This window comes from Oryctolagus cuniculus, chromosome 1 (assembly GCF_051225735.1).
Source record: "Oryctolagus cuniculus isolate XC-2025 breed Fujian yellow rabbit chromosome 1, ASM5122573v1, whole genome shotgun sequence".
Taxonomy (NCBI): Eukaryota; Metazoa; Chordata; class Mammalia; order Lagomorpha; family Leporidae; genus Oryctolagus; species Oryctolagus cuniculus.
Window position 1 is genome coordinate 125748162 of NC_142867.1, and position 26772 is coordinate 125774933.

General features: G+C 42.6%; 1 protein-coding gene and 1 long non-coding RNA gene across 6 annotated transcripts in view; one reads left to right on the plus strand and one right to left on the minus strand.

Moving 5' to 3' along the window:
- Positions 1–26772, plus strand: part of NTM (neurotrimin) — a 1092588-nt gene that overhangs the window by 366854 nt on the left and 698962 nt on the right. The gene's annotated exons all lie outside the window — the stretch shown is intronic.
- On the minus strand, positions 3922–25224 carry LOC149128611 (uncharacterized). Its single transcript, XR_016213389.1, has 3 exons — positions 24988–25224; positions 16181–16340; positions 3922–4058 (listed from the first exon to the last, which is right to left on the minus strand). It is a non-coding gene; the product is annotated as an uncharacterized LOC149128611 (long non-coding RNA).

A 26772-nucleotide genomic window follows, 5' to 3' on the forward strand; every position in this document is an offset into this window, starting at 1 on the left:
AGTAACTGTGGAGAAGGGTCAGTCATCCACTAGTCCTTCAAGTACGATTTCTCTGCTTTCTCTTCCCCAAACTCCTATTAGGTGTATGTTGGGTCTTCTCACTCTTAACTACTATTTTATATTTTCCACTTCTGAATTTCTGGATGATTCCCCCAGATTTATCTTCCATTTTAGTACTTTTATCTCCTCTGATAAAGTTTAACTATTCACTGAGAATTTAAAACTTTTATGACTGCATTTTTTATTTCCTAAAGATCTATACTTTAAAGCGCTACTATTTTATGTGCTTTGATTTCATATGTATTTGGTTCCCGCTTATGTTAAGCATTCCAAGATGAATTACTCTGTGGTCTCTATTAATTGTTGGACTACTTGAAATCCACAGGGCCTAAGGAGACATGGTTTCTCCCTGGGTCATGCTCAGTCATTCCTGTGTGGTTTTGAGAATTTGGATTACAAGGGCATCTTCACCAGGAAGAGGTGAGCATCAAACTCTTATGTGGCCTGGGCTAAGAACAAGCTGCTCCTTGAATGTTGTCTTCTGCCAGGGGTTCTCATAGCATCACAAGTAACATCCCATATCCAAGTGCTGGTAGAAGTCCCAGCTACTCCACTTCCCATCCAACTTCCTGTTCATGAACCTGGGAAAGCAGCAGAAGATGACCCAAGTTCTTGGGTCCTTGCCACCCCCGTGGGAGACTCACAAATAACATAGGAATCATAAATTCTTATGAATTAGCATAGGAAGAGTAAATCTGTGCCACAAATCCACCTGCAGCACAGGCTTGGGTCATGACACAACGTTTCTCACTGTTAACCTTGCTAACTCTGCAATGTGTTTTCCCTGTCCAAACAGTGATAAGTCTCCAAGGGTTTCAGTACTTTGTGGAAATGTCTTCCAGTTCCTCACCTCATCTCCAAGTTCCACACCTGGTCCCTTAGGGTACGCTGCCAGCAGTCACACTCTCCTCACCCTTGGCAGTCTGTGTTAAGTCCCCTCTTTGGGGTTGACCCCTTATTTTCTTGGAGACATGATGGTCATTCACAATCGCATCATCACGCAGGTAATGTGTGGCATTATGTGTAAGCTCTGCCTTCACGGCACCTGGCGGATGACCCCCTTTAGTCCTCAACACAACACCTTGAGACAGATGCTCTAAGGATGCCCATTTTACATGTGATGACATTTGATTTCCTCTCCAAATGGTTACCATGGCTATATCTGGGGCAGGCTGCAACCAGGAGCCAAAAACTCCATCTGAGTCTCCCACAGGGGTGGCAAGGACCTGAGAACATGGGTCATCTTCTGCTGCCTTCCCACGTTCATGAACAGGAAGTTGGATGGGAAGTGGAGTAGCTGGGACTTTAACTAGCACCTGGATATGGGATGCTAGTGTTGTATGTAGTGGCTTAATGTGCTCTACCACAAGGCCAGCCCCAACTTCTGCTTATTTTTTAAATTGTGGTCAGAATTTGATTTGTTAAAAGAAAGGGGGGAAATTATGGTGTTGTTTTCATAAGGCCACTTTTTCTAGACTTCTCTGGCATTGCTGATCTTTATAACCTACCTTGGTTTTACCAAGCCATCAAGGGAAACTGCCTCAGCCAAACGCTCAGTTGTTAGAAGGCAGCTGTCAAAATTTGTCACCAAAGAGGACATTTCCCATGAACACAGATAAAGAGCATCCCTCCATTAAATGTGTTAAGCTTAATGTAAACTACCTCCATTGATGTGAGCTGTATAGAGAAAAAATTTATCTGCTGAAGTTTAGATATCAAAAGAACAACATCTATATTGTGTTTCAAATTATACTGCTGTTTCAACAGAGAATCAAGGTAAAAAAAAATTAAAAATAACAGGAGCTGGTGTTATGGTGCAGCAGGGTAAGCAGCCAAATGTGAAGCCGGCATCCCATCCTGCAGTGCTGTTTCAAGTCCTGGCTGCTCTGTTTCCAATCCAACTTCCTGCTGATGCACCTGAAAGGAGCAGATGATTGTCCAAGTACTTAGACCTCTGCCACCCATGTGGGAGATGCGGATGGAGTGTTAGGCTCCTGGCTTTGGTCTGGTCCAGCCACAACCATTGCATTGCAGCCCTTTGGGGAGTTAACCAGTGGATGGAAAAATCTCTTCCTGTCTGTCTCTCCCTCTCTCTTTCTGTAGCTCTGACTTTCAAATAAGTAAAGTGAATCTGTAAAAAAAAAATTAAACATGGCGTGAAAACCAATATTTCTCTTTCCACTCCTTTTTCACCCTGAAGGCTTTTCTCTTTGTTCTTAAAGATGACCAGGCATGAAAAGCTGAGATAGGACCCATGGGTAAAGGCAGGGCAGGAGTTCTGCTTCCTTAGGACCTGAGAGGATAGGTGAGGAGAGAAGCAGGAGAAAGCCTATACCCGGCATTCCTGAGCCAGAGACCCTACGGGCTCTGTACTGCCGTGACAACTGTATGCATATACTCGTATACATTGTCAGACTTATGGACTGAGCCACTTCCTATTTGTGTGTTTCAATGTTTATAAATTAGATCTCAACAATGCTGACTGGAAGAAAGAAACCACCCATGTGGGACGAGGAGGGACCCAGAGCATCAAATCCTCACAGATTCTCTGAGCTCAATCCAGGAGAAGTAGGGCTGGAGATGCTGAAATTAAAGTTGTGCTTTCCAGGAATAAATTAAAAATTGAGTCTGTGAGCACTGACAATAGTCAGGCATTGTGCCAGGTCCTAGAGCTCAAAAAAAAAGAAAGCTTATCTGTGATATAAGCTTGTAATCGCACCCAGAAACAGGAGAGTAGGAAGTTTAAACCCAGCAGGAAAATGGTAAATGCTACATACAATGGGGCTGGAGTAGGGAGATAGGGAGGAGCATCCACACTGAGCCCCAAGAATGAGAAGAATGCTGCAGGACCCCTGGCCACCTAGATCATCATCAGGTGTGGAACAGGTATGTGTGTGTGTACATGTGTGTGTATGTTGTATCTTGTCTAGTACCTTAGTGTGTGTGTGTGTTGTTGTATCTTCTCTAGTATCTTGACGTATGTGTGTGTGTGTTGTATCTTGTCTAGTATTTTGGTGTGTGTGTACATATGTGTGTGTGTGTTGTATCTTCTCTAGTATCTAGGCGTATGTGTGTGTATGTTATATCTTGTCTAGTATCTTGGTATGTGTATGTGTGTGTGCATGTGCTATGTCTTGAACTACACCACCACTCTTGAAGACAAGGACAACAGACCACTTAGAAGCTTGGATATCACATGTGGGTTGGGAGCTAACTGAGGAGCTGAAAAAGTATAAGCATGAGATAAACTGATGCTTGCCAAGTTCAGGTGCTAAGCAGAGCGGCTCGGTTTGACGTGGTCCCCTTTCTGTAGGAATCTGGTTGATTCTTAGTTCATTTTGTATTTCTGACTACATTGACGACCATTTAAGGAGTTGAAGTTTTTGGCCAGAGGTTCAATAAGTCATTGTGAATATAAGAAAACTTCAAAAATTCTTGGAAAAGTGTATATTATAAAAACTATGTCTGGATTTCAATTTTTTACACCAAAATAAATTTATCTTTTAATTAAATTTTCCATGAATCTTTTGAAGTACTCCAAGGAAAACGTCTCGCTTTGTTGAAATTACAGAAATTGCTAAATTACCTACCTTTCTTCACTACCTTAAAAGCAAGTTGACTGTGTGTCACGCTTGTTTCCCAAGGGTTCCTGTCACTGTGCTTTCTCTTTAAGAGATCCCCGTCTCCCACGGCTTCACTCATCTGTCAGGTGACAACTCCTGATTTTATATCTGGAGCCAAGATCACTCTTCTTAGCTCCATGTGACCCAATTGCTTACTGGGTCATGATAATCTTCTTAGCTTCATGAAGACCTACTTATTTACTGGGTCATCATAACAACAAACACTTACCCAGCCAGGCACCGTGCGGAGCACTTTGCTCATATTAGCACCCCCGTAAGGAAGCTGTTGTTGTCCTACAGCATTCTGGTAGAACTCTTCCAGGGACTTCATACTCAGCACGTGCAAAACATATGCAACAAGCATGCCCCTAACACCTGCAATAACAACAAAAATCAGGATGATAGCTTCCATCTTTCAGCCAGGTGCTCAAAATGCAACCTCAAAAACAGGTTTGACCTCTTCCATGTTCAATCCATATTCATTTTGCCAAACATTTTTGCTCCATTTGCTCCTAGGAAAGGAGGTATTCTCCAATGGGTAAAGGTTAGATCTCTGGAATAAGGTTGCTTATGTCTGAATCCTGGTTCTGCTACCTGATAACTGTGAGTCCTTAGAGAAGGGACTTGAAACTTCTGAGCCCTAGTTTTGCTGTGAGAATTAAATGAGTCAAAACACCTAATATGTTCAGAACAGCACTTGGGACGATGCAATAAAATATTTCTTCATCTTTTCCAGTTTCCAGTTGGTGGAGAGTGTATTACTCTAAAACAAAGAACAAAAAGCAATAAAGAACAAAGTTTTGGTAAAGAACAAAGCAATTGGTAACACACAGATGCAGGATTGTGGTTTTGGGTTTGTTTTTTTTTTTTTTTTTGGCCACCTACTCTATGTGTTACTTGAGCAAGTGGCTATTTTAGTGAACCCGATTTCTTCCTTTATCTATAAAATGAAGATAATACTCCCTATCCGCAGGGATGCTATGAGGATAGATGAGAAATTGTTTGAAGGTAACTTGAAAAAGCTTGGGGCCAATGGAATTAAAAGATAAGTTTATTCTGGTACAAAAATATTTCAAAACCAATGCATACGAGGGGATCTTTCAAAAGTTTGTGGACAATGTGTATTATGAAATAAATACGCATGGGTTTCAAAACTTTTGCACCGAAATAAACACCTCTTTCAATTCTATTTGTCACATACTGTTTGAAGTCTCCTCCTAGGCAGAGCCCCTAATAATGCCTGGCATAAGAAGGAAAAGGACAATAAATGCTGCTTCTCTTCTCCCCCAAGTCATTGCTCTTATACTCCTTCATCCACTTACAAGAAGAACATCTTTAGTAGCTAAAGAAGCTGCTTGACACAGTAGGTGGGAAGGAAAAACAGAGCAACGTAGCAGGTATGACAGCTTTGCCACGACCTGCAGAATCCAGAATCATGGGCAAGAATTGTGTTCTCACGTCCTCAGCCCCTTTTCTTGTTAAGAGCTGATTGTGCGATCAGCTTGTACAGCTCACCCTATGTTTCACCTCCCCGCCAATGTCCAACAATCAGATTGCTCCAGCTCTCCCATCCTCTTTACAGTAAGTCCACTCTGAATCTGTCAGTGTTAAGCATCTTTTAATTTTTGTTTAAATTAAGTAATTTATTTATTTGTTCAAAAGGCAGAGTGCGTGAGAGAGAGATTCTATGTGCTGGATCACTTCCCAGATGGCCATGAACAGCCAGGATTGTGCCAGGCTGAAATCAAGGGCCTGGAACTCCATCCTGCTCTCCCACATGATTGGCAAGCCCCCAAAACTTGGGCCATCTTCCACTGCTTTCCCAGGTGCACTAGCTAGGAGCTAGATTGGGAAGCAGGACAGCCAGTATTGGAACCATCACTGATATGAGAGGCTGGCATCACAAGCCGTGACTTACTTTGCTGGGCCACAGCACTGGCTCCTTATTTTTTAATTTAATTGTGTGTCATTTGGACTCTGGGAAGTGAATCCTATACTACTATAGGGCTGTCCTCCTGATACCAACAGAGAGAGACCCAGGCAAAACATAGGAAGGGTAGAGACAGGACAGACCACAGACCATCAGTGGCAGGACCCAATGCAAAATAAAAATACAGGGTCCCTTTGAAGAATGAGTAAGTGTTTCAGGATGTCAACAGGACAGCACTAAACCAAGCAAAGGGCTCTTCTAGGGTTGGGGCCCTGTACAAGAAGCCAGTTCTTGGTGGGGAGGACACAGCTCTTCTTCCTGCAGGCTCCCTGCTGCCTTGCCTTAGATACCGTAACAGCCCAAACCTATTTCCCCAGGCATGATTTAGTCTTTTCCCCCACTCTATCCAACGCAGAGAGTAGGAGGTTCCCATAAGAAACAGAGTCCCCAACACCAGATCTCCCATTTCACCATTGCCAGAGGCCAGTCCTTCCTTTGAACCTCTGGTTTATCATATGCTGCTTCTCCAATAACCTCTATCCTTCTTTAGAAAACAAGATAAGGAGGAGGAGGAGGAAGACTCTGCTTGATCTGTGAAAATCAACTTAGAGTCAGTGCATAGTTAGCCCCAGATAAATGCCTTTTAATGCTATTGTCTTGCTTCTTTGTAAAAAGTCATCTCATCAGTAGGTGCTGCTATAATTCCACTCTATCAGTGAATTACAGATTTAGAAAGACTGAGCCCAAGATCACACAGTGAGCAAGTGGTAGAGCCAAGTGAGAGTCCAACTCTGATCGCGGACTGAGGGGAGAGTGTTTACAGTGTGATAGAAATAGATGGAGAATAGCAATAACAACACAAAACAAACAAAAAAGGAGACACAAACTGTATTTCTGACAGGAAGCATAAATTCTATTAATGTTTCTAATGTGAATTTATTGCTTTAAGATAATTCCAATCAAATCTTAATTGAGTTTTATTGGTGGAGGTTTGGCTGTACATTGCGAATAATGTCAATTTTTGATCATAAGTAAGAAATCTGCAAAAGAGAAAAGCAATGGAGGTAGGAGGAACAACCCTGGCTATTTTTAAAACATTCGACAAAGCTACAATAATATAAACTAGGAGTTCCAGACATAAGAATGTATACAACATTTGTATGTAACAGAACAGATTGCCCATAATCGCCTGTATGAAACAAAGAATTCTGTCTATGATTATGACAATTTTTCCTTACTTCTAACATTCATATACATTGCTGCAAATATTAATTAACTATTAGCAAAAGTTTACATAAAGCCCAATTCTTGGATTATAATTAGATTATAGAGAAGGAAGTTAAACAAAATCATTAAAACTAGAAGCAAATATAAATAAGTCTATATAGAGATTCAAGATGGATATAGTATGCTGATCACCCCCAAAGCTATGCCATAAACAATGGAGGAAAAGCTGATGAATTTTGAAACATCAAAATTGAAGTGACACCTTGACAGCAGGGACTACATTTTGGAGCACCTGAGACTCCATCTTGAGAAAGCACCCCCCCACACACACCATGAGACTCTGTCTGAAACTATGACCTAAAACATTCAGACAGTAGCAGTCCACTGCGTCACACCTGGCAACCTGCATCACACTTGGTAAAGCATAGAAACCCCCTAGCATGATGGCTCAAGCTTAAAAACAGATAGGCTGCATCTGGGTTAATGATAAGATTGTAATTTGTCTATGTCCCACATACGATTTAGGCCAATACCTGGATTAATGTCAAGATTATAATTGAAATTGTTAAGATTGTAACTTGTATTGTTAAGATTATAATTGATACTAGTTTCACATAGGCGTTAGGTTAGCTTGACCCCAGTAACCAAGCATTCCCCTCCATTGTGGTGGTTTTTGCCTTTATAAACTCTGTTGCTTTGGGCTTCAGGGTCGAGAGTTCTTTAGGGCATGAGCCTGCTCTCCACGGCAGGAAATATAATCCCATCCAATTTTACCAATATGTGGTGCTCCCCTGTTGGCACTCACTCAAGTACAACAAAATCAAATCCTCTGTATGTCAAACATTATAAACTGTAAGAACATCTACTTCAGCCAGATGGCAGAATAAACATTTCTGGCACTTATCCACTCATAGAAACGCCAATTTGGAAGAAAAAACTCCATGCACGAAAGTACCTTTGCAAAAGCTAAGGAATCCACGTGAGGGACAATGGCACCAAGTGGGACACAGAAATGAGAGGAGGGTAGGAGGGTCAGTCTTAGATTACTGGTTGTTACTCCCTTACACTTTCCATGGTGGAAGGAAATAAAGTGCCACATGGCCCCAGTCCATGCTGGACCCAGAAAAACTCAGTGTCAAACCACTCACCGTGGCCTCAGGCTACGGGCCCACCCCAGGGTCAAGTTGGTGAGATCAGACCCTAGGATAGACCCTGTGACTTCTGGAACCAGATCAGCCCCTGAAAACTCAGGCTCCGTGATAATCCAAGACCCAGAGCCAAGACTCACTACTGAAGATTGAGGGTCCAGGCCCACTCAGTCACCATGTGAAACTCTGTGGTTACAGCCAATAGACCAACACCCTCAGAACCAAGTCTTATGTCCATACTCATTGGCCCTGAATCTCTTTATAAGCTTTTGGAGGAAGGGTTTTTTTGATGAAATTAATGTAAGAACTGGAAGAGGTGACTCCAAATGTGCAGAAAGTAATGACAAGTCACAAGGATCACAAATTGTTAGAGAAATTTGGCTGGCGCCACGGCTCAACAGGCTAATCCTCCACCTAGCGGCACTGGCACACCGGGTTCTAGTCCCGGTCGGGGTGCCGGATTCTGTCCCGGTTGCTCCTCTTCCAGGCCAGCTCTCTGCTGTGGCCAGGGAGTGCAGTGGAGTATGGCCCAAGTGCTTGGGCCCTGCACCCCATGGGAGACCAGGAGAAGCACCTGGCTCCTGCCTTCTGATCAGCGCAGTTCGCCGGCCGCAGTGCGCTGGCCGCAGCGCACCAGCCATGGCGGCCATTGGAGGGTGAACCAATGGCAAAAGGAAGACCTTTCTCTCTGTCTCTCTCTCTCACTGTCCACTCTGCCTGTCCAAAAAAAAAAATCGTTAGAGAAATTTAACATGACCAAAGGAAAAAAAAAGAAAATATCAGTAACTTATCCTGAAGAAATAGATATCTAAATATTGGCTAAAAATCAATTCCAAATAAGCATTTTGAAAAGGCACATTGAGTTAAAAGAGTGCATAGAGATATAGCTAAAATAAATCCACAAAATAGCCCATGAACAAGACGAAAGTTCAACTAAGAGGTAGAAACCATAAAAAAGAACCAGATAGGAACTCTGGCGCTGAAGAACACAACGACTGAATTGATCAATTCCATAGAGAATTTTAACAACAGATTTAATGAAACAGAGGAAAGAATCAGCAAACTGAAAAGCAGAGCAAATGAGAAGCACAAAAAGAAAAACCAATGGAAACTAATGACAAAGTCTACAGAGGTCCTGGGACAACATGAAATAAATCAGTATGCACATTATGGGAGTGTAATGGAAGTGTAAGAAAGGGTAGAGAAAGAGGAAAAGACAGAATCCCTATTTAAACAAAAGATGACAAAAAACTTCCCAAACCTGGAGATGGAAATGAAAAATCTGGATTGATGAAGCCAAAGCAAACTTAAGTAGATTAAACAAAACTAGATCTCCACTGAGACACATTATAACCAAATTCATAAAAGTCTAAGAGATTTTTGAAATCAGCAGGTAAAAAATGATTTGTCACATTCAAGGCAACCTCTTCTTAGTGTTATCAATAGATTTCTCAGCAGAAATCTTTCAGACCAGAAAAGAGTAGATGATGTATTCAAAGTATTTTTTAAAAAATCTGCCAAGCAAAGAATATTTTACTTAGTAAAGTCATCCTTCAAAAATGGAAGGGAGAGAAAAACTTTCCCCAACAGAAGTTGAGTGTTTGTCATCACTGGATTTGCTTACATGATATGCCAAGTTGAAGAGCATTCTTCAAGTTGAAACAAAAGGGAACTAAATAAGCACACACCAAAGTGAATGATGAAAATTCAATGTAACGTAAGATTCAGAATGATCTAATACTTCAATGGTCGTACATAAATCACTTTTACCTCTAGTATATAAGTCAAAAGACAAAAGTAGTACAAAAAACTGTAACTACAATAATTTGCTAATGGATGTACAATGCAAAACGATGTATTGGGGAAACAATAACACAAAATGTGGGGGAGGGAGATGTTGAAAGTGGAGTTCTTTAGGTGATTAAAGTTATCAGCTTAAAATAGACAGCAATAACTGTAAAATGTTTTATATAAGCCTCATGCTGATCACAAAGTAACACAAAGGATATAGAAGAAGTAATCAAAGCATAGCACTAAAAATTCAACAAATCACAAAGGAGAAGAAGGGAATCAAGAAACAGAAAACAATTAGCAAATAGCCATACTAAGTCCTTACATATTCGTAATTATTTCAAATGTAAATGTAGATTAAAGTTTTCAATCAAAAGACACAGAATGGTTGAAATTTAAAAAAAAAAAAAGATGCAACTATGTATAACCCACAGGAGACTAATTTTAGCTTTTAGGATACACGTTAAGACTATAAGTAAAGGGATGGAAAAAATATTCTATGCAAATGGTAGTGAAAAGATAGCAGGGAGACTTATACAAATATCATTCAAAAATAGATGTTAAGCCAAAAAGTGGGACTAACATACGTAAACCGAACACTCCCCTAAAAGAGCAGAGTATGTATTGCTTTCAAGCACACATGATTCCGTGATCAGTCATACAGAAGACCATAAAATATGTTTTAAAAATGTGTTAAATATTGAATCATATCAACTATCTTTCCCAACCTTAATGATCTAAAACTAAACATCAAAAGCAGCAAGGGGGCAGGTGCTGTGGCATGGAGGCTAAAGCCACCGCCTGCAGCGCCAGCATCCCATATGGGCACAGATTCTAGTCCCGGCTGCTCCTCTTCTGATCCAGCCCTCTATTGTGGCGTGGGAAAGCAGGAGAAGATGGCCCAAGTGCTTGGGCTCCTGTATCCTCGGGGGAGACCCAGAAAAATCTCCTAGCTTTGGATCCGCTATGCTCCAACCGTTGCAGCCATTTGGGGAGTGAACCAGCAGATGAAAGACCTTTCTCTTTCTCTGCCTCTGCCTTTCTGTAACTCTCTGCCTTTCAAATAAATAAATAAATATTTTTTTAAGAAAACAGGGAAATTGAAAAATTCACAAATACATAGAAATTAAATTACACATTCCTAACCAAGTAGTGGATCAAATAAGAAATCAAAAAGAAATTTTTAAAAAAATCTTGAGAAAAACAGAAATCAAAACACAACATACCAAAACTTATAGGACACAGAAAAATCAGTTCTTTTTATTTTATTCTGCTTTATTTTTAACTGCCATAAAATAAGTACATATTGTGTGTTACAGCATGATGTTACTATATATGTATGCATTGTGGGATAATCAAATCAAGCCTAATTAATATATCTCTCACCTTGTGCATTTATCATATCCTTGTGATAAGAAGTTGTTTATAATCTTGTGGAAATGTGGTCTTTATACATTTTACTTGTGGAATATTATGGTTAGTGGTGCATTGAGTCTGTGACTGTACAGTGAACTGAAATTATGCTTTTGCAAAAAATAAAGAAAAAGAAAGGAAGGAGGAAGATGGAGAGGGAAAAGAGAGGGCATTATTATCCTCTTAGAAATGAAATTACTCATGAAATACAAGAAATATTTTCTCTGTATATTAATAAAGGTTTTAAAAAGAGCATTTAAAATGTACTTTTAATACTTTTGAAGTACACATTGTTAACTTTAGCTATTATTTTATTATAAACATTATTAACTTCAGTTATTACGCTATGCAATACGTCACTAAAACTCATTCTTACTATCTAACCGAAGACTTGTTGAAAAATATTTGAATGACCAAGAAACAAAGCAGAAACTTAAAATTATTTTTCTCCAAACAATTTAAGCAGATGTAAAATCAAGGTAGATCTCTTTCAGCCCCCACAAATCTCCAAAGTTAGAAAAATTTTGAGTTTTTATTTTGGCAGTTAATATTCTCAGACAGCACTGTTGGAGCTATAAGTTGAAAAGCAATTTGACTGCATGCAACAAAGATATTAAAATACACCATTATACCTGTTGTTCTCATTTATAGGATTATCTCCTAAGGTGGTTAAAAAAATAACTAAGTAACATGTTTTTGGGAAAAGCTATTCATTCCAGTGTTCTATAAAAGCAAAACAGAGAAAACAACCTAAAAACCCAGCAGTGAGAGAATAGTTATGCAGTCAACCCTACATATCCATGGAGTCTTCATCTGTGGATTCAATCATAGGAAAAATTTGTTTAAAAAATTGCACCTGCACTGACCATACACAGATTTTTCTTCTTGGCATTATTCCCTTAACAGCACAGTACAACAACTATTTACATTGTGTTAGGTATTATAAATAATCTAGAGATGACTTAAAGTATATGGGAGAATGTGCCCTGGTTATTTGCAAATATGATGCCATTGTATAGGAGGGACTTGAGCATCTGTGGGTTTTGGTGTCTGCAGGGAGTCCTGGAGCCAATCTTTTGTGAATATATTCAGTATAGATGATGTAAATTATGAAGGAACTGAAATCTACTTTCACTTAATATAAATATGTTGAAGATCTTCTCTCTATGGAAAAAAAATCGGTATAAACCTAGCAACAAAAATCTTTGCTCTTGAGGAGGTTGCATTTGTGTGTGCATGGTAGCTGGGGGATAGATACAAAGCATACCATCAACAGCAAGTAGGGAATGCTGGGAGATGCTAAGTGCTACGAGCAAAACTGTATCTGAATAAGTGATGGAGAGTAGCAGAGAATGAAATGATGGGGTTGAAGTTAAGTGTTTGGTTACAGCTGTCCTTGCTTGGAAGGGGTCATGGGAACACATGCACACTTGGAGATGGAGTAAACTTGAGCAGAGACAGAACACATTCTAGAGAGAAAAGGGGGTGCAACTTTGCCCTCTTTGCAAATATAAGCATGCCTGGGTTGTTCAGCCACAAGGGGCAGGGAACTCGAGGTGATAAGGACAGAGGGCTCAGGCACAGGAGGAGAGTTAGAGAGATGCCTGCCTAAGGAAAGGGTTGTATAGACCACTGTAAAACTTCTGCTTTGACTCCAGGTGAATGGAAATGCATTGTCAGCTTGGAGTGGAGGAATGGCATGTAATGGATTATGTTTTAAAAGGATCATTCCAGGGGCTGGGGTTTAGCATAACAATTTAAGTTGCCACACACACATTCCATATCAGAGTGCCTGGTTTGAGTCCCAGCTACTCCACTTCGGATCCAGCTTGTTGCACAACTGCACCCCGCAGCAGGTGAAGGCTCAAGTATTTTGGTACCTGCCACCTACCTGGGAGACCTGGGTGGAGTTCCAGGGCCCTGGCTTCCAGCCTAGCCTAGTCAGCTATTTCAGGCATTGGGATTCCAGTGGATGGAAGATTCTCTCATTCTCATTCTCTCTCTCTCTCTCTCTCTCTCCCTTCCTAATAAAACTATACTAATTGCACTGTTGCTTTTTGATTCCAGTGTTGGGAGACAATTTTGAAATAATGAAAGAAAGATGACAGCAGAAGTAGTAGAGACCTCAAGATAGGATTATTTTGAGGACCAAGGAACAAGTTTCCCTAATGGACTAGTCTTGAGGTATAAGAAAAAGGCAGGAGACAAGATTGACTTAAAGGGCTTTGGCCCCAGCATCTGGAAGGATGGAATTGCCTAATAGATATGGGGCATATCTGTGGTTAGGCAAGGCCAGCAGTAACTCTTAGACACGTTAGCTTTGAGTTTACTGTTGGTCATTCAACTAGACATGTTGAACAGCTGGGTATGTGAGTCTGCAGTTTAAGATAAGAATCTCACAGCTTTGACACAACTGACAATCATCAGTATATACCTTGTATTGAAAGACATACACTTGGGGCCGGCGCCGTGGCGCACTAGGTTAATCCTCCACCTGCGGCACCGGCATCCCATATGGGCACCGGTTCTAGTCCCGGTTGCTCCTCTTCCAGTCCATCTCTCTGCTGTGGCCTGGGAAAGCAGAAGAAAATGGCCCAAGTGCTTGGGCCCCTGCACCCGCACAGGAGACCAGGAGGAATCACCTGGCTCCTGGCTTCGGATCAGCATAGCTCTGAATGTTGCAGCCACTTGAGGAGTGAACCCGCGGATGGAAGACCTTTCTCTCTCTCTCTCTCTCACTGTCTGTAACTCTACCTGTCAAAAAAAAAAATCTTAAAAAAAAAGAAAGACACAGCCGGCGCCGTAGCTCAATAGGCTAATCCTCCATCTGTGGTGCTGGCACCCCGGGTTCTAGCCCTTGTTGGGGTGCCAGATTCTGTCCTGGTTGCTCCTCTTCCAGTCCAGCTCTCTGCTGTGGCCTGGGATGCAATGGAGGATGGTCCAAGTACTTGGGCCCTGCACCCGCATGGGAGACCAGGAGAAGCACCTGGCTCCTGGCTTCGGATCAGCATGGTGCGCCGGCCGCAGTGGCCATTGGGGGGTGAACAAATGGAAGGAAAACCTTTCTCTCTCTGTCTCTCTCTCTCACTGTCCACTCTGCCTGTCAAAAAAAAAAAAAATGAAAGACATAAACTTAACATGAGGTCACAAAAAGGAGGGATATAGGTACAATTGAGAATCCAGTCAAGGGCTGAGCACTAGGCACTCCAATACTGAGAGAACTGGAAAATCAGCCAAAGAGGTTGAAAGCACACAGCCTGAGTGAAATAAGGAAAAAATAAAGGGGTTGGCGCTGTGGCACATGGGTAAAGTCACTGCCAAAGTGGTCAGCATCCCATACGGTTATCGGTTTGAGTCGCGGCTGCTCCACTTCCAATCCAGCTCCCTGCTAATGTACTAGGAAGCAGTAGAAGATGAGCCAAGTCCTTGGGTGCCTGCACCCTCATGGGAGACCTGGAAGAAGCTCCTGGCTCCTGGCTTCAGGTTGGTCCAGCTCTAGCGATTGTGGCCATTTGGAGAGTGAACCAACGGATGGAAGATTTCTCTCTCTTTCTCTGCTTCTCTCTCTTTCTCTGTAACTCTGCCTTTCAAATAAATAAATAAATAAACAAATATATAAATAAATAAATCTTAAAAAAAAAAAAAACAGGAGAAAGTGGTAGGCTGGAACCTAAGGGAAGAAAGTGTGCCCTAATGAGGAAATGTGCAGCAATTGCTACTAATTCAAATGTGACAAGGACTGAACAGCACACGCTGGATGAGCAATGAGGGCCTCATCAGTGACCTTGACATGAACAGTGTGAGAGGTGCCAGCACTGTGGCGTGGCTAGTAAAGCCGCCACCTGCAGTGCCAGCATCCCATACAGGCACCAGTTTGAGTCCTGGCTGCTCCACTTCCAATCCAGCTCTCTGCTATGGCCCGGGAAAGCAGTAGAAGATGGCCCAAGTCCTTGAGCCCCTGCACCCACATGGGAAGACCCAAAGGAAGCTCCTTGCTCCTGGCTTCAGATGGGTGCAGCTCCGGCCAATGTGGCCAACTGGAGAGTGAACCACTTGATGGAAGACCTCTCTCTCTCTCTCTCTGCCTCTCCTTCTCTCTCTGTGTAACTTTGACTTTCAAATAAATAAGTAAAAATCTTAAAAAAAAAAAAGAAAAAAGAACAGTGTGAATGCAGGTGTGGGCAAAGGGAACAGAGTAGGGTGGGGTGGGGAGAGGCAACAGCAGATAGTCTGAATGGGCCCACCCACTGTGCACAGGCACTCACACCCTCTCCATTCACCAACTCAGAGACAACTCTCACCTCTTTCTCTCACCATCAGTCTTCACCTTTTTTGGCTCACCCCCATCACAGCACACAACTGTACCAGTTTTCAAAAACTGCTTAACTACATAGGACTTAAGCTCATATCATATGGAGTGAAGACCGTAACACCAAGTAGCATACTCAAGGTGGCTCCAGCACCCCTCATCTAAAGCCTGCCTCAATCCCTGCACATTGCTCCTGGCTGAAGACAGGCAGGGAGGGGAGAACAATGCATTGCTTTCCCAGAGTCTCCTGGGGCTCCGCCCTCTGCCCAGCTCCTACTAGATTCTTATTCTTGGTTTTGATTCTGGCAGTTATCTTATTTCTATCCTGATATCTATCTAACCATGAATCGATTGCTTCTCAAAGTGTGATGCCCAGACCAGCACCATCAACAGCAATTGGGAACCTGGTGGAATGAAGACGTGTCTGCCCCCTACCAGACTCAATGAATCAGAAACCCTGGGCTTGGTGCCAGAGTCTACAGCCTTCTAGCTTGATCTGATTCACTGCTCCAAACCTCCACCTTTCTAAGTTGTGGTAGGTGAGAAATGTTCAGATGAAGATATATATGAGCTACTGAACAGGATCACATCTCATGTCTTCAAAACAAGTTAAACATGTCTAATAGAAAGGCAGGCATTTGATGTATGGGCTAAGACACCACTAGAGATATCCACATACCATATCAGAGTTGTGTGGTTCCAATCCCAGCTCTAGGTCCGGTTCCCCTTCATGCAAATGCGTCCTTGGAAGGCACCAGGTGATGGCCCAGCCTTAGCTGTTGCAGACATTTGGAGAACCAGAGGATGAAAGATGCCTCTCTCTTGCTTTCTCTCTCTGCCTTTAAAATACATTGAACATAAATAAATAAAATTAATACATTTGTTTTAGTATCTAATACACAATCCCCTTCCAAGAAATCCTTTTGTCTACAATTCATCCTCTATCAAGGAGTGATTCTGGCTCCTTCTCTGGCTCCCTCTCTCCAAGTTCTCCTTCCTTTTTCTTCTACCCATTCTTCACTCTTTCAGGAATAAACCCATGTAGAACCATTAAGTTGCACATAACCTTTGCTGTCTTCTCTCTTTCCAACCCCTGTCCCCTGGAGATGTTCTCCCACATAAATACTGACAGACCTCCATCAGAGGAGATCTGCTGCTAGCTCTTAGGTCGATATCTTATATATGCATATGTGGATTTTTACCAGTGTGCCTGCACATATACACTCATGAAATATTGGTGGAAATGGCCATATATGTGCATATATAGATGTATATATACACATATGTACACATACATTTCAATAAACCAAAATGTAACCAGTTATCCACATTTGGTGGAAAAATAGACAGTTTTGTCATTGTCATCTTCTCATTTTTCAGATTTTCTGCAGTGCATATATTTTGCTTATACAACAGAAACAAGTGGATATTGAAAAGGAAGAAAGAAACAAAAGGAGGGAGGGAGGCAGGGAGGATGAAGGGGGAAGGAAGGAGAAGAGAAAAAGGGACACACATAAGCTTCTCTGTGAGATCGTGGGTGCTGAGTTCTAACTGCAGTGAAGGAAGGGCCGGTGGGTTGCAGAGTGGGAGGTGACACTGGCCAGAGTGGAGGTTGAAGACTCCTCCATGCAGGCATTCATGTCCCCCAGTGTCCCATCTCACTCTGTTGCTGCTGCAAAGGGCCTTAATAGAACAGTGTAAGGCTAGACCTTCAGTCTCTTTGTATGGGGAAATGGGGTTGTCATGCTACACACTGGGCATGTAATGATAAAGCAATGCGAATTTTAGAGGCACAAAAAAGAAAGTGGTTAAGTGCATGTTCTAAATATAAACTGCACAATGCCATACATACAAGCAAGAGGGAGAGGAAGAGGGAGGAGATAACAATCCCGCTAAGTACAAAAGGGTATTGTTGTCACTTAACTGTGATAAAGTCCTGTTTCTAAGCATTTACTTGATCGTCCTCCTCCTATCTACATGGCCCAGCCTAGTCCCTCTCAACTTATCCTCAGCCATTAAGCAAAGCCCAAATGTTAAATGCCTCATTAACAGTTCTGCCACCAGGAACAATTGTGTCTCAGTGATGTTCTTAAGTTCCCTGGACCCAGTACACATTTTTTTCCATTTTTTGGGAGAAATAATCTGAAAAACTCTCCTCTCTGGCTTCATGCATGATTTTTTTTCTCTTTTATCTCCATGAAAGTATGTTGATACTCCAAGTAGTATGTGTCTCTGAGCCTTTCTCAGGCCAGCTCTCCTTGTTTGGGAAGGCAGCTAAATGTGTCTTTTAAGCAAATGCCACCCTTAGGAGTAACCAAAAGGTATCACATATACCTTACAGCTTCAAACAGAGGTGTCCTTCTTTAGGGCACTTTGCTAGCACAATTGATCTTGTCCTTCTCCACAGACATGGCCAGCTCCTACTCCCATTGCTATTTTCTGTGACCAAGAGACAGGGCCTTAGGGGTTGAGTGGTGCTGTTTTACTTGGTATATGTTCAGGAACATGTATTAAAATGAGCACCCAGATTTTGCAAGCTGAAGAAGTCTTACAATCACACTTACTAAACACTTTTCTAATAATACAAATAAGACAAGATCTATTTGTACGTGAAACTATACTAGGGGATTCAGGAAGATTCACCACAACAAAACCTAAGACCTCATGAATCAAAACACACCAAAATATGATTATTAGATGTGTGGTTATTAGATGGGGAACAGGCTGTTCCCAGATGTGGTGGCTAGGATAAGAATTCTATTTATGTCGCACTTGAGAGAGTAGATACGGGCTGGAGCTGCTCAAAGACTCTGTCACCTCCCATGTCCATTGTCATGATTGTTTCCATTAGCATCAACCCCCAGTTAGCAAGGGGGAAGGAAGAATGTAGGGCAAGCAATGTCCACCTCCTTTGCTCTTGGGCCATTGGTTCAAATGCAGTCTCATGGCCATGTCTACAGCAAGAATCCTGGGAAATGTAGTCCATGTGTGGATACCTGGATGCCCAGCTGCAACTGGAAAAGGAAAATGTGCTTCTCTTTCTGGAAGGAAGAAAGGGGAAGTGGTTTCTGGAAGGCTGCATTAGCTTGCTAGTGCTGCCCTAACAAATTGCCATGAAACATTGGGATGGGGAACCTTTTTATTTCCAAGGCTCATCTGAATACTTACAATATAACAACATGGGCCATGCAAAATTATTAAGTTAAAAATGAGCCTGGTACAGATTCATTAAATCTGCAAAAGTGTCTTGGTTGGGCCAGACCAAACGATTCCACAAGCTTTATACAGCCCACAGCCTGGATGTTCCCCACTCCTGTCACATTTCTGCAGGCTGTATGTCCAAAATTAAGGTGACCACAGGGATGGTTCCTCCTGAAGGCTAAGAGGTGGAATCTGGTCCAACCTGTGCTGGCTTTCAGTTGACACCAACATCCCTGGCCTACCTTGGCTTGTAGATGCATTCACCTGATTCTGTCTTCTAGCACTCTCCTCTCTGCTACATAGCCAAATTGCTCTCTCTTTCTAATAATTTTTAAAAATTATGTACATTTTTATAAATATACATTTTATAAATATGCATTTTATAATATTTTATAAATTATATACATATAAATTTGGTGGTTACACATTTGAGCCCCTAGCCCTATTTTCTGACATCTGCATAGGCTGTCTTTCCAAAGGAAGTCACACTAACCAGTGCCAGGAGTTAGGACACACGTGTATCTTTTGGGAGAGGGAACGACTCAGCCCACTACAGCGCTGTTGGAAGTTTCCTCCCTATTATGTCAGAAGTAAATGCGGTTTTTCTTGAAAAAGAGATTCATACCAGGAGAACGAGGCACCACAAGGAGGGAGATAGCTGCAGAATTCCTACATCTATTTATTTGCAAGATTGAACCTGGGAAATTGTAAGTTTTTTTGTATAACAAATCCAGCGATGCTCCCTAAAGGTGAGTTGATCCACAGACCCTGGGGACAACCTAGACCCACAGTGAGCATGGAACAGACAGGTAGGGAGATGTTTCAGCATGTCAGCCTACTTCCTCCATCACTCACCACTTGCTATTTTTATGCGTATTTAATAGCTGTACCGAGGTATAATTGATATACATTAAACTACACATAATGTCAATGCGCCATCTGATAAGTTTTGACATATGTACACTTGTGAAATCATTGCCACAATCCAGATAGTAAACGCATCCATCAACCCAAACTTCTCTCCTGTCAGCCCCTCCCTTCCGCTCCCTATCTTCCAACCACCTCGACAAAAACCACTGATCTTTCTGCAGCCTTCAACTAGTCTGTGCTCTCTCAAGTTTCTCACATCTGGAATCCCACAGTATCTCACTTTCACTCAGCATGACCATTTTTGAAATCTGTTCGTGTTATGGCATTTCTCGATACTTCATTCCTTTGTGTTGTCAAAGGGTGGTCCGTAATATGCGTATTCCACAATAGGTTTGTTTTCACTGGTTGATGACTATTAAGGGACATTGCCAGTATTCGGTTAGGCGCCACGAAGCCACGGTGAGCATTCAGAAACAAGCCTGTGTGAGGTCAGTTCAGGCTGCAACAACAAAATTCCATAAACTAAGCAGCTTGTACCAGCACCACACATTTATGTCTCAGCATTCTGCAGGCCGGTACGTCCACGACCGCGGGGGTGGCAGACTTGATGTCTGGGTAGTCCCACTTCCCGATTCATCCACGGTGTTTCTCGCTGGATCTTTCCTCAGCGGAATGAGGCATCCAAGCTCCCGCGAGCCTCTTTTATAAGGGCACGGATCCTCGTCATTCTGGCTCTGCCCTCATGAGCTAATTACCTCCTGATAGGCCCCCACTTCCTAATATCATCCCGTGGGAGTGAGAATTTCTGCGTGAGAAATTGGAGGAGGGACACACAGATGCAGAGCAAAGCATATGGTCGTATGGTTTTGTTTCTCTTGAAGACATACTAGGAGTAGAGGCGTGGAATCATACAGTGGGAGTATGTTTAGCTTTTTAAGAAACTGCCAAATGGTTTTCCAAAATGGTTGCACCATTTTATATTCCCACAGACCATCTGTGAGAGTTTGTGTTCCTCCTCCTTTTAACCAACACTTGGGATTTTAATTATAGTCATTCTAAAAGGTGTGTAGTCGTGCCTTCATAGAGTTTGAATTTGCATTTCCCTATAATTAATAATAATAATGCTCACCATCTCTTCTGTGTTTATATCCTGTCTATTTTTGAGGAAGTGTCTTCAAATGCTTTCACAATTTTTATTGTTTTTATAGGTTTCTGTGATTGAGACTTGAAAGTTATTTATTGATTTATAGATTCTTTGTTGCTGTTGTTAAAGCTTTATTTATTTGAGAGGCAGAGAGAGAGAAAATTTGTCCATAGGCTGGGTCACTCCCCAGCAGCCAGGGCTGGGCCAGGACAAAGCCAGGATCCAGGAACACCATCGTGGTCTCCCATGTGGGTGGCCAGGGTGCAAGCACATAGGCCCTCTTCTACTTCCGGGAAGACGTTGAGTTGAACCCTCTTTCTGACCCAAGCCCTTTTCTTCTGATTGTGGAATGTAGCCGTCTCCTTCATCAGGCCATTTTAATGACTTCACCTGGGCCAACTGCCTTGCAAAGGGGAGGCCTGTGGTCTCACGCCCTGCTTCTGTGCTCCCTCATGATTTCCAATAAATCCCAGCATGGTTCAAGAACATCCTGCCCTTGGAGCAGGTACTCTTATGGAGAAAGAGGTTCCATGGTTAGGTAATTGTACTGGCAGGAATGGAGACAACACCCATGGAAAAGTGTCCTGGTACCAGACTAAGGAAGGTACCAGACTAAGGAAGTTGAAATACACAAGACAACGGAGCAGACCATATTGAAGCAGGTGTGTTCTCCCAGGGGTCAAGACTCCCTGGAGCACTGGGGAAAGGCGCTTAGGTTCCCTGGACTGAACCTAATGAGTTGCAAATGCTGGGCATTCTTTGGCTTACTCTGCAACCTTGCTGTCCACTCTGCTTCCTCAGAGTTACAGATTCTTTTTTTTTTTTTTTAAGATTTATTTATTTATTTGAAAGTCAGAGTTACACAGAAAGAGAGGAGAGGCAGAGAGAGAGAGAGATCTTCCATCTGCTGGTTCACTCTCCAATTGGCCGCAACGGCCAGGACTGCACTGATCTGAAGCCAGGAGCCAGGAGCTTCTTCCTGGTCTCTCACGTGGGTGCAAGAGCCCAAGGTCTTGGGCCATCCTCTACTGCTTTCCCAGGTCACAGCAGAGAGCTGGATCAGAAATGGAGCAGCCGGGTCTCGAACCGGTGCCCATATGGGATGCCGGTGCTTCAGGCCAGGGCGTTAACCCACTGTGCCACAGCACCAGCCCCTCTGTATTCTTAGTATAAGTCTTTAATAAGGTACGTGATTTGAAGTATCTTTCCCGGTCTATGACTTATCTTTTCATACTTTCAACAGTATTTTTTGAAAAGCAGAAATTTTAAATTTTCCTGAAGTCCAACTCACCAATTTTTTTCTTTTATAGATTATGCTTTTGGTGTCATATCTAAGAAATCATTGCCTAACTCAAGATCACAAAGAGTTTTTCTCAATTTTTTTTCTGGATGATTTTACGTTTTGGTCTTTGATCCATTTTGAATTGATTTTTGTATGGCGCAAAGCATGGATTGAAGCTCTTAAAAATAATATGAATATCCCATTATGTCACTGCCATTTATAGAAAAGACTGTATTTTCTTCATTGAATTACTTTACCCTTTTTTTTCTTCAAAACTCAGTTGTCCTTGTAAATGTGGGTCAATATCTGTACTCTGCTTTGTTCCTCTGATCTATTTTTCAATCTTTATGCTAATCCTACACTGTTGATTACTATAGCTTTACACCAAGTCTTCATATCAGGCAGTGTTAACCTCTATTTGTGTTTTGATTTTTTTTCTCAAAATTGTTTTCACTAATTTGTGCCCTGTACGTTTTCCTATGGATTTAAAAATCAGTTTGTCAATCTCTGCTTTAAAAAGTCAGCTGATATCTGGATTGGGGTTATAATCAATTTAATGATTATAGGAGAGGACATTTTAACAAGATTGAGTCTTGTAACTGATTATCTCAGGATGTGTCTCTGTTTATCTAGAACTTTAATTTATTGCAGTGCTATCTGTAGTCCTTAATGTATAGTGTTTGAAGTCCTTTGTTGGGTTTGCCTCTAAGTATTTAAATTTTGAATGTCTTGTTTGAAGGACAGCTTTTAATTTCAGTTTTAGATTTTTAATTGCCAGTGCAAAAAAACACTTGAATTTTTAAAGGATTTATTTATTAAAATATAAATACAGAGTTACAGAGAAGCAGAAGCAGAGAGAGAGAGAGAGAAAGTCCTCCATCCACTGGTTTATTCCCCAAATGGTCGCAATGGCCAGAGCTGGGCCGATCTGAAGCCAGGAGCCTGGAGTGTCCTCTGGGTCTCCCATGTAGGAGCAGGGGCCCAAGGACTTGGGACCATCTTCTACTGCTTTCCCAGGTCATAGCAGAGAGCTGGATCAGAAGTGGGGCAGCCGCGACTTGAACTGGCGCCCAAATGGGATGCCAGCACTGCAGGTGGCGGCAGGTTCCGGCCTCCAATTGATTTTTTTGCATAGAATTTTTATCTTGTAATGGTACTACACTCATTAGTTTTAATGTATTACATATTTATATTTAACCAGATATTCCGCAATGGCAGTCATGTCATCTACAAATGACAGTTTTGCTGCTCCTCTCCAGTACACATGCCCTTTACGTCCTGCTGCCTATTTGTACAAGCCAGCTCTGTGATCACAGTATTGAACAGACATCACCTGAATGGGCATCTTTTCCTCTTGCTGATTTTACAGGGAAAGTCAGTCTTTTCCTTGTATGTGCTGAGAGCTAGAGTTTTCATAGATTCTGTCACACTGAGAACATTCTCTTAATTTCCGGGGAGATTTGTGTGTGTGTGTGTGTGTGTGTGTGTGTGTGTGGTTTTTTTAATCAAGAATGAATGGGCTGGCGCCGTGGCTCACTAGGCTAATCCTCTGCCTACAGCACCAGCACTCCAGGTTCTAGTCCTGGTTGGGGCGCCGGATTCTGTCCCGGTTACCCCTCTTCCAGGCCAGCTTTCTGCTGTGGCCAGAGAGTGCAGTGGAGGATGGCCCAAGTGCTTGGGCCCTGCACCCCATGGGAGACCAGGAGAAGCACCTGGCTCCTGGCTTTGGATAGGCGCAGCGCCGGCCATAGTGGCCATTTGGGGAATAAATCAATGGAAGGAAGACCTTTCTCTCTGTCTCTCTCACTGTCTAACGCTGCCTGTCAAAAAAAAAAAAAAAAAAAAGAATGAATGAATGTTACAATGTGTTAAATGATTTTTTTCTCTATTGAGATAATCATATGCTTCCATTATTTTACTTTGTTAATATGGTTAATTACATTGATTGATTTTTTAACATTAAATTAACCTTGTATTCCTGGGATAAAACTTATAAGGTCTGGATGTACCTTTTGAACATATTTTTGAATTGATTTTACTAAAATAGTGTCTAGAATTTTATATCTGTATTCATGAGGGATTTAGGTCTTTATTTTTTGTAATGTTTCTTTCCAGTTTTATTGTCTAGGTTATGCTAAACTTATTGAATTAATTCACTTTTCTAGATAAGTTTATCTAGAATATATTTAGCTACATATAATTGATAGTATTTCTTCATTAAATATTTGTTAGAATTCACCACTGAAGCCTTGAGGCTTACATGGTTTTTGTGAGAGGGTTTTAATTTACAAATTCAATTTCTTTTATTTTTATAAAGATTTATTTATTTATTTGAAAATCAGAGTTGCAGAAAGGGGTGGGAGGAGGCCTTCCACCTGCTGGCTCAGTCCCCAACTGACCACAACAGCCAGAGTTGCATCCAAAGCCAGGAGCCAGGAGCTTCTTGGGCCATCTTGCACTGCTTTCCAATGCCAGAGCAGAGAGCTGGATGGAACTGGAGTAGCTGGGACTCGAACCAGCACCCATAGGGAACGCTGGCACTGCAGACAGCAGCTTTACCCGTGAAGGCACAGCACTGGCCCCTCTTTTGTATTTTTTTATGATCTTTTCAGTGAGATCAGAACAGTGGGTAGCATCAGGTCCTAGATATTTAACAGTACCCTGTTCAAGGCCTCACGGATTATTAGGGCTTCCCATTGTCTAGCAGGAGCAGGCACTGTTCCCTCCAATCTTCTGCAAGGGTTGTTTATGAGCCTTTGAAAGGTTTATCTCACATGCACTGGCCAGAGGTCTGTTGAAAACTCAAGGAGCCCCCTCCAGATCGCTGGATTTCCCTCTTTCTGCGGGTTTTCTCCTTTCTGGCAGTCTATTCTGGAACTCTGTCTCACTCTTACCGACCTCCCAACAGCTCTGCTCAGGGACTCCTCTCCCTAACTGCCCTGCCCTGCGCCTGGCCTGGAAACAGGACTGGGACGATCGCAGGGCTCACCTCAGTTGCTTTCTGTCTCCCAGCGATTGCAGCATCTCATTGCCTGATGCCTTGAAAACCATGGTTTCACATACTCCGTCTCTTTTGTCGGCTGTTGTTCTCATTACTCCATGTGAGACGCTCATCGGGTTACTTCCACCTTGGCCGGAAGCGAAGTCCCACGTTAGCTTTGGAATCTAGGAAACCTGTGTGAGAGGCAGCTGCTTGTGCCAGCTGCATCGTATCAGAGGTAACATTCAGAGCAGGGGGTGAAGAGAGCACTCCTAAGAAAAAAGCCTTAGCAGTGAAAGCTAGGATAAAGTAAGCCAAGGAGCATGCTCATAACAGAAGCAGGAGGCTCCACAGCTTCCCAGACACAACCTGGTGCAGAGGGCACTGTCCGTCCCCAGAGGGCCACATTAGAGAAATGTGAGTTTCCCGACGGTCCTCTGGGTGCTGTAGACAGACTTGACAACAAGCCGTTCCACGCCTGTGATTGCAAGCTAACCGAGCTGCTTCTTGCCTGAGTGTGGAGGCATTGATGAAGACCAAGGGGACCCTGTTTATTTTAAGTGTCCTGTTGTGCCCCATCAATGCTAATGGGGGTTGAGAAGCCAAATCATCACGCGTAACATCCACCGGGAAATTTACTCTCCGGGATCTAAGTGGAAAAGTAACAGCAGCTTCAACTTTAGGCGAAACTCACGAGGGTGCAAGCTGACAATAATTGGAAATTACTTTGGTCTGACTGTGCCCAGATGTTGAGCTTCCTTTGTTACAAGGCATCGTTCTCACACTGAGTTCGTGCTCACCGGGCATGCATTTTTGTTGTAAGCTGCCTTGAAAACTGCTGTGGAAGGAAATAAAGGTGCACCACCCTGGTGTTTCAGTGGTGCTTCTTTAAGGCAAAGATGCAAAGAAGCACTAAGATCCAAAGAGAAGACGACTACCAGAGTCTACAGATACTACAGCTTCCGATGACATTTTTTAGAAAGCAATTGAGCCGGCACCGCAGCTCACTAGGCTAATCCTCCGCCTTGCAGCGCCGGCACACCGGGTTCTAGTCCCGGTCGGGGCGCCGGATTCTGTCCCAGTTGCCCCTCTTCCAGGCCAGCTCTCTGCTGTGGCCAGGGAGTGCAGTGGAGGATGGCCAAGTGCTTGGGCCCTGCACCCCATGGGAGACCAGAAGTACCTGGCTCCTGCCATTGGATCAGCCCAGTGCGCCAGCAGCAGCGCGCCGGCTGCGGCGGCCATTGGAGGGGGAACCAACGGCAAAGGAAGACCTTTCTCTCTGTCTCTCTCTCTCACTGTCCACTCTGTCTGTCAAAAAAAAAAAAAAAAAAAAGAAAGAAAGAAAGCAATTGAGACATTAACTATTATAACATGCCTACATTGCAACAGGCAGCATGTTAGACACTTGACATAAGGTATGACTTTTTAAACTTTTTTTAAAATTTATTTATTTCATTTATTTAATAGGCAGAGAAACAGGGAGAGGCAATCAGGAAGACAGGGCTCCTGCCCACTGGTTCACTCTCCAAATGCCTGGGAACCAGGAACTCAGTTCTGGTTTCCCACTTGGGTGACATGGACTCAACCAGCTGCACTATCTCCTGCTGCTTCACAGGGTGCACACTACCAGAAACCTAGAATTGAGCATGGAGCTTGGACTGGAATCCAGGTCTCCGATATGGGATGTGGGCATCCCAACTGGCTCTTAACCACTGCACCAAAAGCCCAGATACTGCTTTTACTTGTCACAACAAGGATGCATGGCATGATCTCAAATATATGGAGAAGAGAGGG